Genomic DNA, 10,825 nt, shown 5'->3' on the forward strand with positions numbered 1-10,825 from the left:
CCCTTAATTGCACACTTTTTTTGCTAGCTACTCTTCCCTTTTCAGTCCTCAGCATGCAAATTATGCCCACTTTCACTTATTTTCTGACTAATTTAGAACTAAAATTTATGCTGCTGTTCACGTCACTGCTGAAATTGGCTTGGAGCTTTCCAAGGGAGTTGCACTTGTTGACAGCAGGTATGAATATATTTCTTAGCTTTGAATGCCTTCATGTGAAAAAAAAAAAATTGCAGAGCACTGTCAAAGCTGTGGCTGATACACTGCATAAATGTATAAAGTAAATAACCATACTTACTATGACGAATTCTAGTCTTAGTCCCTAATAACCACCTTTTGCAGGTAATAGTTGCTGAACTTTTATGTGGAAAATATAAGCCTGGCACCCTAGCATTTATGTACTAAAAAGCAAAGGCTGGTTATCAATATGCTTCCTTAAATCATGAAATTCACCACATGGCTAGGTGGTTAAAATATTACCAATTACTGCAATATGATGATGGGCTCCTCCAGTGGGAACAAGTAGGAAATCCCCCAGGATGGCCTGAGCCTGAGAAGTAAGTTCTATTCTAGATATTTTTTAAGCAGAATGTGCTGAGCCTCTTTCGTGGGATATTGATTTGGATCTTTGCATTATATATTGACTGGCCTGATTGACCTTTGTCTGAACTGCAGCTGAACAGTTTTCAAAGCATCTGCTTACCAGAACAAAAGTAAACTGCAAAAGCATATTAGGTACAAAGCACTGATCTCTCTAGACACTTTTTTCCCCTTTGTTTGCTATTTATGCATCAGTTTGTAGCCTGAAAGGCAGCTTATGCAGGCCAATAAATTAACTGAATAAAATGTTAATATTTTGGTCATAATATATAACCCTTCAGAGAAATTTTACTGCTTAAAAAATGTAGAGACTCTCTTCTTTGCTAGCAAATAATGTAAGAAATTATTTCTGCTATGAAAGAAACTGGCAAAGACCAAAATCCTTCACCACTGCACCTTTTTGGAATTAAACATTCAGTATTTTCAGAGGTAAATACAGCAGATATGAAATCAGTAAAAACACCAGCCAGTGTTTTTGGCAGTAAAGAAATCAGTAAAAACACCAGCACCAGTACACAGGGCACTTTTAGACATGCATGAAGAATGCAGATAAAATAAGGAGATGTGCCTACTGTCATTATTCTTCAAAGTAAAGTACTTATAGTAGCCTCAAAGCATGTGATTTTTCCTGTTACTTCCCATTCGACTTTAATAAACATTTAGCTTGGTTTCAGTGATATAATTACTATATTTGAATTTAGAAAAAATAAAATAAAAAAGGAAAATATTCACTGCAAATAGAAAAAGGGACAAATTTTAGAGATAACCTAAATTTCCCATTAACTCTACTCTAGAGAACAAAGCTTTTCAGTGAAATACCAAATACAACTCCCTGTGAAAACAGAATTGAAAAAGTCCAGTAATGAACAGGTTTCACTCAGCCACTGTTTTCCAGTGGGATTTACAGCTACCTTGCTGAGTGACCATCTAGAAGGCCCTGGATCCACTCTACCAGGCAGCATAATTATATTCATGGCAAATAGATATGAGTAAGCACATACACATGCAATAATACCACAGTTCTGGTAATTATTTTCTGTTAGGCAGGAAAGAAAGGTAGAAAAAAAAAAATTCCATCTAAATGGCTGCAGTCATGGGAGCTGGAGCCTGAACCAGCATTCAAATGCCTGGAGTATTCTCTTTCCCTGGGCCTTGTGCTGAGCTCATTTGGTTCCTGACTGCTCTTTTCATAACCAGGTTTTCCACAGAGTAGTCCTATAGCACAATGAATATACTGAATGCTGAGGTCAGAACCAGGCTTAGAAAAGACCAAGGATCTTTGCACTTGTTATTGGGCAGAACAGCTTTCCAGAGCCACAAATGATTGCCCCAGCTCCCAGAAAATGATGCAGTTTTCCAGCTGCAGACTTAAAAGACTAAGATCACTGAAAAAAACGTTGTGGGTTGACCCTGGCAGGATGCCAGATGCCCACCAAAGCTGCTCTATCACTCCCCTCCTAAGGTGGGAGTTAGAAGAGAGAGAAAATATAATGAAAGCCTTGTGAGTAGTGATAAGAGCAGGGAAAGATCATTCACCAGTTACTGTCATGGGCAAAACAGACTAGGCTCAGGAAGAAAAAATTACCAATCAGATCAGAACAGAATAATGAGAAATAAAAAAAAGCCTAAACCGCCCCTCCCCCCCAAACACCTCTTCCCCCTTCTTCCTCCTTCTTCTGCTTCATACCCAGTTTCTCTACATCATCCTCCCAGTGATGCAGAGGGATGGAGAATGGGGTCAGTTCATTACATGCTGTCTCTGCTGCTCCTTTGTCATCAATAGGAAGATTCTTCGCATGCTTCCCTGCTTAAGCATGGGATCTCTCTAAAGAGAGTCAAATCCTCCACGAACACTTCCAACATGGGGCCTTTCAACAGGCTTCAGTTCTTCACAAACTGCTCCCTTCAGGTGATGCAGCCCTTCAGGAACAGCTTGCTCCAGTTTGGGTGCCCACAGGGTCATAGGTCCTGACACCTGCTCCAGTGTGGGCTTCTGTCTCCATGAATCTGCATGTCTTGCCAGGAGCCAGCTCCAGTGTAGGCTTCCCACAGAGTCACAAGCTCCTTTGCTCATCCAGCTGCTGCGATGCAGGATCCTCCAGGAGCTGCAGGTGGATATTTCTCCACTGTGGATTCCCATGGGCTGTTTCCCTGCAGCCTACCTCACCATGGTCTTCACCACCGGCTGCAGGGGAATATCTTCCTCCTCCTCCTTCTCCTTCTGCAGACCTCGGGGTCTGCAGACAGTTTCTCACTCAGCTGCACTTGCAGAAGCTTTTTCCCCTTCTTAAATACATTATCACAAAGGTGCTACAGCTGTCATTGCTAGGCTTTGACTTTGAGTCTTCTGACATTGGCTATATCAGACACGGGGGACGCTTCTAGGAGCTTGTCACAGAAGCCACCCCTGCAGCCCCACTCAGTACTAAAACCTTGCCATGCAGACTCAATACTAGCTCTTAGGAAAAACAGTCTCTCCCACCCCTCAGGCAAACAACCCAGGTATCTGGCAACCTAAGAAGCTGTTTTCTACTTTCCCTAAAAAGAGTCAGAAAGAAGGTTAGGGTGGGGGAAGAGCAAAAGAGATTAAGTCAGAGCTAGTACTCAAGGTCTTGGGAGGTCCTGTGAGACACAGAGGTCTCTATGCAGAGGGTGTTGTTGTTGAGGAAGCAGTAGAGCACCCAAAGAAGTATACAGGTAGTAAATTGGGAAGTATACTTGTGTCTGAAACTGATGCCACCCTAACCAAGGTGAATGACCTCTGGAGAGCTGAGAAGTTTGTGGATTATGCCCTCTAGCATAAACTTTTAGCAGAAGGAGGAAGGCACAATGCAGGAAGGGGGTATAAAAAATTGAAGTGTTTTTGAGAACAAATACTTATGCAAATCGTGCAATGATGCCATATCTTCTGTCCCTGAAACCTAGCATAACAGAGACCTTGTTGAACCTGAACTAAGGCATAAGCAGTCCATCCAGGTACATGCTGGTCCATCACCTGATCTGTGGGTACCAAGCTAAACACTAAGTAAATTACACTTGACATAGAGACTCAACTTCCACAGAACATTTGCCAAAGCTGGCCAATTTCCTTGCTCACTCTTTGCAGAAGGTGAGGACTCAATGCATGACAAAGTAATAGACTGATAGTACAAATATAACCTAAATTGACATAAAGTAATGAAAAAGGGTAGCAGTAGAAGTGGGTATGGGTCAACAAAATTTAGCTGCAAAATTCCAGCAATTTCTTTGTCCAAGTCTCTGACCTTCATGCCACTAATGTGTATAGCTGATGAAAAAACCAGCTGTGCCTTCATGTTCAGTTCATCATTATTATGGTCTCATTAGTATAAGCATGAGTAAGAGTTTCTGTGCAGTGTTAATACAAGTTTTCAAAGGTATCTGAAAAAATAAATCTTCACTACAGCACCATAGATACTGATAGCTCACCTGCAAAAGTATGATACTTTGTCATATGAACACAAAATAACAAAATGAGCACTGATCCATTAAACAGATTGCTCCTGACAGAGCACGACATTAGGGCAGAGTCTTTTAAAGAGCAAATTCATGTAGTCATGTCTAATTAATTAATCTGAAACAAGAGATTGACAGAATTTATGGCTGCAGCTAAGCAAGATCCTCAATGAAACACACTATCAGAATTTATTTTTACTCATTGGTCAGATAAGACCAACAGCAGTGCTATGGAGAGAGCAAATCAGGGATAATATCTAAGTAATTAGTAGTTAGGTTCACTGTGTCACACATATTCTGTGACCACACAGACATGACAGCAAGGACCACCCATTTACAATATACCAGAACAAGGAAGCATCACAACAGTACAGGTAACCACAGAGGTACTTAAATCCTGGATGGGCTTACTTATAACTGTGGACATTTCTTTTGTAAATTTAAGAATATCCTCCGTCAATTCATTTGTTCTCAGGGCCAGATTCAGCACATCTCCTTCAAGAAGGTTACTTAAGTATCAAGATTCCAGATTCTAGGAAGGTGGTTCAGGCCACACAAAGCTGTCAGCTGGGAGAGATCAAGCATCTTCAATGGTCAAGTGGTGTCCTTGTCTACGGGATGAATTTGCAGCTCACTGAGAGAAACCACAAAGCAGTGGACTGCACCTCAACCAACACATGGGCCTGAGCATGAGCACTGGGACCTGTTTCAGAGCTGCACATAGACAGAGGGAATAAATTCTACCCACAAACCTATGTCTGCTGTTTTCCTACTTGCACAGGATGCCTTCAGAAATGCCAAGGTACTAGAAAAAGACATGGAAGGAATTCAGGCCATCTTGATTGAGAACCCTAACGTGCAGCCTTGAGTCAGGCATTTATGCCTTGATTTTGATGGAATCCACAGACAGAAACAAAGAATAGCCATAAACCAGAGAGGTTGGCAAGAGGTTACTTTCATCTTGCTTGGTGGAAGTGAGATGGAAACTGCACATGTAATAGGAAGACATTCAAAGAGGACCAGAGCAATGCATTGGCAAAGCTCCTGCTGGAGGTGTCTGAGGGAGCAAAAGATGGCAACAATTAAGGGAGCTGTGGCAGCAGGAGTAGGCAGAGGATTTGTCTTGATGATTTAGGAGACAAAGGAGATGGGAATGTATTTATAGAGGCAAGCTGGGTTGGAGAAGGTATTTTCAAAATAGAGGTTGCAAGAACAAGGTTACCGTGCTTGTGTCTCTGCCACTGAGTCATTGCGACAATTTCCCCATCTGTAAAACTGAGATAATAATACTTACCTATCTTACAGAGGGAGGGGAGTGTGTTGTGAGGATTAATTAGCTAAGGTTTGTACAGCACTTTGAACATGTAGAGAGCGATATAAGTGCTCAGTACTAAGATTATTATTAATATGGAAGGAATAAGCCAGGGTGGGGGTGGAGAGCGAGTGAGCGAGCTTTTAAAAGATAAGAGGAAGGAAGTAACAACAGGATGACAGAGAATAGGAAGGGATTGGATTAAAGGACAGATTCTTAAATTAGAGGTAAACACAGGGAGACTTTACTGGAAGCTTAAAGAAAGAAAGAAAGCATTAGTAGCGGAACTGTTAAAACTAGAGGCATATGAGCTCTGATATTATTCTCCTCTCATTTTCTCTTGTTTTGTCAGCTTTACACCACACTGTGGGATTTTTGTTGTCTTCCCAGAAGTCTTTATCTGGAACACTGGCTGCAAGTAAAATAGTCTTTATCTGGAACACTGGAAGTGAAATAAACGTGAACTGTCAAACTCGAACTTGAGCTCTGGCATTTCAACTCCCACCTCATCAGTAAATTGTGGATCTGCAACCAGAACTTAAAAAATAAGTAGTTTCCTATTTGCATAGTTTATATAACCATATCTCCCTCCTTCCCTGTAAAACCACAAGAAATAAAAATCAATCCTCCTCCCAGAAATGCTGTCAAAGATGGAAACCCATTTTTAGCAGGTTTACAAGCCAGAAAACTAAGGCCATTTTTATCTCCTTCTTTTAATGAGGCAAAGTAGATGAGGATATTTGACTGGCCAAGGGATTGTGACAGGTTGTTTGAGACTGGCAATTTTAAATAGAGTGCATGTTGATTACACATAGAACAATTCCAAGACACACTCTAGTCTGCTTCTCCAAGGCATCAAGCAACTGTATTCCCCCTGACAAATCCCCAACTTCTATTTGGTAACAGATACATTCTAAAATAACTTAAATTGTCTGAATTTTACCGAGAATAATCAGACAAAACAGTGAGGCAACGCTCTGTTCACCAGCAAAGGAGATACAGTGCAAAACATTTTAACTAAGTTAGGCAAAACAGACTTCAAAGTCAGTGGACATTACAGAGCTTGTTTCAGCCTAATAAAAGCAATGCTATTGAGACAGATCATTATCCTTACAGACTAGTTTGTCCTCAACCTTTCTTTGGGGATCATGGATTGAAACTAGCATGGTTCTTGATGCATTTTTTTATTCTATTGGTAGTAACAGCACTTGAAATGACCTTTCAGTTTATCATTAGGTTTATTACTCTGTATAGCTGCCTCCACACATATGATCCTATTCAGAAACATAAGGAGACACAATTTCAAGGAAATAGCTCATTTTTCTGCTGTGCTCAGATCCACAATAATAACCAGTGGATCAGGATAGGGTAAGTGATTACTAATACAATGAATGTTCTTACCAAAGGAGCTGGCTTGAAGCAGGAAGTTTTTATAAAGCTAAGTATACTGAAAAATAAGTCTAAAAGCTCAAGAATAGCTTCCATTTGCAGTGACACCCTGATGATGGTAGTTGGTGCTAGTAGGTGGGGTGTCTGAAAGAGCCTCAGAACTCACCTTCTGACAGTGAAGATCCCTGAAGGCTCTCAAGCTGGCTAGCTCTGATACAAAGGCTGCTCCCATTTGAAAATTTGGTCCTAATGTAACAGAGAATGCATCAGAGCTTTAAGTGAGGCAAATAAGCATTTGCCCTTGAACTGTAACAAAACCCAGTAAAGTAGGAAAAAGGGAAGCTTTTTGCTGCCTATGAAGTTGCCTGAGAATACTGTGAAAACACTTTTTACAGTGGTACTATCAGGGTTATGTGGGCATTTACTCTAGTTTATTTAGGATGTTTACAATAAAACCTCATGGCTTTCCCTGTTTTTTTTTGGATCCAGGTTTTTAACAATTGTCTTCAATAGTAAATTATGTATTTCAAAATAAGTATGCTTTTAGCAAGGCCATACTCTGTCTTTATATCACTAACAGAAAAAAGTACTCACCATATTTAAATATGCAAGAAAACAAAATATCCAACAGCAACAAGGGGATGAGGGTGCTGTACAGCATAAACAAATGCAGTGATTCATTGCAGTTTGCATACACTCTTATAAGGATGTCCTCTTCCGAGAATTCCAGTCATAGCCTACCAATACCTAAGTCAAACTAACTGATTTGGATAATTAAGTAAATATTGCCAGTTTCTTAGCCAGTGGTTTGCATGAGAGACAGCTTACCACATCATGTGGGAGTGTGTATTGATGCCAAACCCAGAAAAGCAGTAGAGTGGCAATGTAGTGATCTCCTGTTTCTTCCCTTTGATCACTTTTGGCTGAGAAAGACATTCATGCAAACTTCTCACACAGGTCACTAAGATGCTTTTCCAAGGAACTGCCAGCCTTGCTTCAGCCTTCAGACCCCTATTCTTAATCTTTCACCTTCTTTTTGGTGTGGCACACTCCTTACTCTCTTACTTTGATGGACCTAATGCCTAAAGAGTAATTAGCAGCCATACTAATTTTTGCAAAGGGGACTTGCTGTAGTCATTAATGCTGTCAGGTCCATTCACCTCAGTGGATTATAATGTCTGAATAGCATTTAAATGAAAAAATGGAATCATGTGTTTTGGGCATTTTAAAATCTGCACAGTGCTTCAAAGAGATTGTGATATCTGGGGGAAAATTCATAGCTCTTACAACAACTGATGTTTTTAAAAGCAATACATTTTTAAAAAGAAGCCAGGTATTCATGAAGGTAATCCTGAATAAGAATTCTGGGTGAGACTTTGCAAGTAAAAATTTGAGGGTTCGTCCGTATGAGGAAATTAACTGCAGCAGAGCTATGGCTGTAAAATTATAATGCTGCAGCAGCTACTGCTTGTTTAACTCTATGTTCCTACACAGACAGTATTCTGGAATAATAGATTGTTTCTTTGGGGGTTTTGGTAGACCTTAGACTGCTTTGGAACTAACATAAACTCTTTTTGCCTCATAATCACTCGGCCCCCTACTACTGAAATCAGCCTTCCATTTTCTCTTTTGTGCAAATGCCCTTCACCAAATTGCACTTTTGCAGCATAACCAATGACTACAGAAAATGTGTGCAACTACTAATTATAGGAAAAAAAAAAAAGAAAAAACCAAAACTGACAAAGAACCTGACATAGTGAGGGAGTGTGTGCAAAAGAGGGACAGAAGGCCAGAGCCAAGGCTACCACATTTTCTGTACAGCACTGAGGAGAATGGTAAAGGTGATCTATGACCACGAAGAGGAATTGCTCTACTCCCTCAGAGAATATGAAATTCCTTCCCTTACTTTTCTGGGGTTTGCCAGTTTATTTATTGTGTGTAGCATTGGCAAATGAGGCTAAAACAGTTTGTTGCAGTGCTTTAAAAGAGAAGCAACACATAGTTTAGGGAAAAAGCTGAGGCAGTTCAACACAGCACCTTCAGTGAGTGAATTTCAATTGGCTTTCAACTTAGTGTCACAGGAAACTTTGAGAGAAAATGGATTGATGTATTTACAGTGCATATAAATGACAATATAAAAAGGGAACACTTTTTCAGTTATCTACTTGATGAATAGTAAGGAGGAACAATATTAAGCTTGAAGCTTAAAAATTTAATATGGGATAATGCAGAAGCAGGGTTGGTTCAACCAGTGATCTGATATTCTAATAACCAAACAAAAATGGAACTTGAGTGGTTTATACATGTTATCAGAACTCTTCAGATGAATGGAGGTTTAAGTAAGAGGATATACTTTTTATGTATACTTTATAGTCTTCTGATAAATGTTTAATATTAAACTTACCTAAATTCTAATAAAATAAAACATACAAGAAAAACACTCACATGAAGTAGTTCAAGTTACTTTTACCATGCCTCTAAGAAACAGTTTATATTGTGTTTGCTATCATAGAACACTGTTTAATAAAAAAGTGGGAGTTGGAGTCACATAGATCAAAAAATGGGAGTCTCTGTTGCATAAAATAAAAGAATTTTCACTCACCAGATGAAATGGGCCACAATACATTGTGCAGACTGGCCAATCAGTGCACACATACATGGGCTCCATCCCACAGACACAGCTTTAACAGAAAGGTTTGATCATTTTGAAGTTTGTAGTCCCATTTTTTTAATTTTTGCCAGAAATGGGATAATAATGAGAACTAAACACTATAGCTACAGAAGATACCCACAAATATTCATATTTTAAGTGGCTTTTCTTTTCATATATTTTTAGGCCTATATGTTTTTTATTCTAAAAATGCTCAAATAATCCAGTTTATTGGCAAGAATATAATTAAATAAATAAAACAGAATTAAATATATATATTGCAAAATATTCCCTAAAGTAAGTTCTTAGCAAGAAATTTACCTTTTCCTAAGTACTTCCTTCTTCCTAGCAGGAGACAGAAACATTGCATGTGAACCACGTTATCTTAACACAAGAATTTGAATTTTGAATCAGAAAAGGGTCTGGGCCAAACTCCAAAGAATAAAAGGTAACATCTAGTGATACTTCCTATGTAATGATCTCCCTCTTCTAATCTGAAGACTGAAGCTGGTAGTGAAGTGACTTGCCAAGCTGAGAGAAAAGCAAGGATTAAGAGTCCCAGACTCTCACTTAAGCATCATCTGCAGTGAGTTGCATTTCCTGATCAGTCCTATAGACCTTGCTCAGCTTAGAGAGGACCTGTGGCTGAATTCTTTTAGTTAACTGATGTAATATAAATTCCCAAATAGGAATGTATTATCAATGTGACAACATGAGAAAACTTGAACTGATATAAAGCAGTCAGTTAATGACAACATTAAGAATTCACATACTTGTGCTGATTTTGCACTCTGCTGCTACAAATCTGACAGTCTCAGTTCCACTATCCTACCACAGCTAAAAGAGTTTATTTGTCTAAATATGTTTTCAGGAAGGTGTCCCTGTCAGGGAGATGCTGGCAGCATCAGTGCTCAAGCTAGCCAGTGGAAAAAAAAATCCCCACTGCTGGGAACTTCAGAAATACTCCAGTATTTCAGCTTTTGTTACCATCTCACACTTAGGAATGTTGTGCTTTGTTGTGTACCAGTTAGTCTGTATATTACCCTTACTGCAAGTTTGACTAGTGTAACAACCACAATTTTTTTTTTTTTTTTTTTTTTTGGTTACAAAATTCCAACTTGACCACATATTTACAGAGGATTATGAAAACCCTTGAAGACAGAATAAAATCAGGTTTAATGTAGTTATCCCAAGGCTGAGTAAATGGTCTTTTCCTCTTTAGGTCTTTATTTCTCTGACAAGCTGTTCACACTTAATTTGTACAGAGCACCACTTAGTCTTGATGGGCACTCTGTCTTCCCAGATTAGTTTAGTCAAATAGCCACCTCATCACCTACATCCAAACAACTGTTTTACAAGAGATACTTATGGCCAGTCAGCAGAGAAATCCTTAGTGTATGGTG

At 39.3% G+C, this 10,825-nt stretch overlaps 1 long non-coding RNA gene across 1 annotated transcript; it reads left to right on the forward strand.

The window, feature by feature from the left end:
• Positions 1-4,510: 4,510 nt before the first annotated feature.
• On the forward strand, positions 4,511-5,861 carry LOC306807796. Its single transcript, XR_013775815.1, has 2 exons — positions 4,511-4,873; positions 5,736-5,861. It is a non-coding gene; the product is annotated as an uncharacterized lncRNA (long non-coding RNA).
• Positions 5,862-10,825: the final 4,964 nt, after the last annotated feature.

Source organism: Erithacus rubecula (genome assembly GCF_903797595.1).
Source record: "Erithacus rubecula genome assembly, chromosome: 1".
Lineage (NCBI taxonomy): Eukaryota > Metazoa > Chordata > Aves > Passeriformes > Muscicapidae > Erithacus > Erithacus rubecula.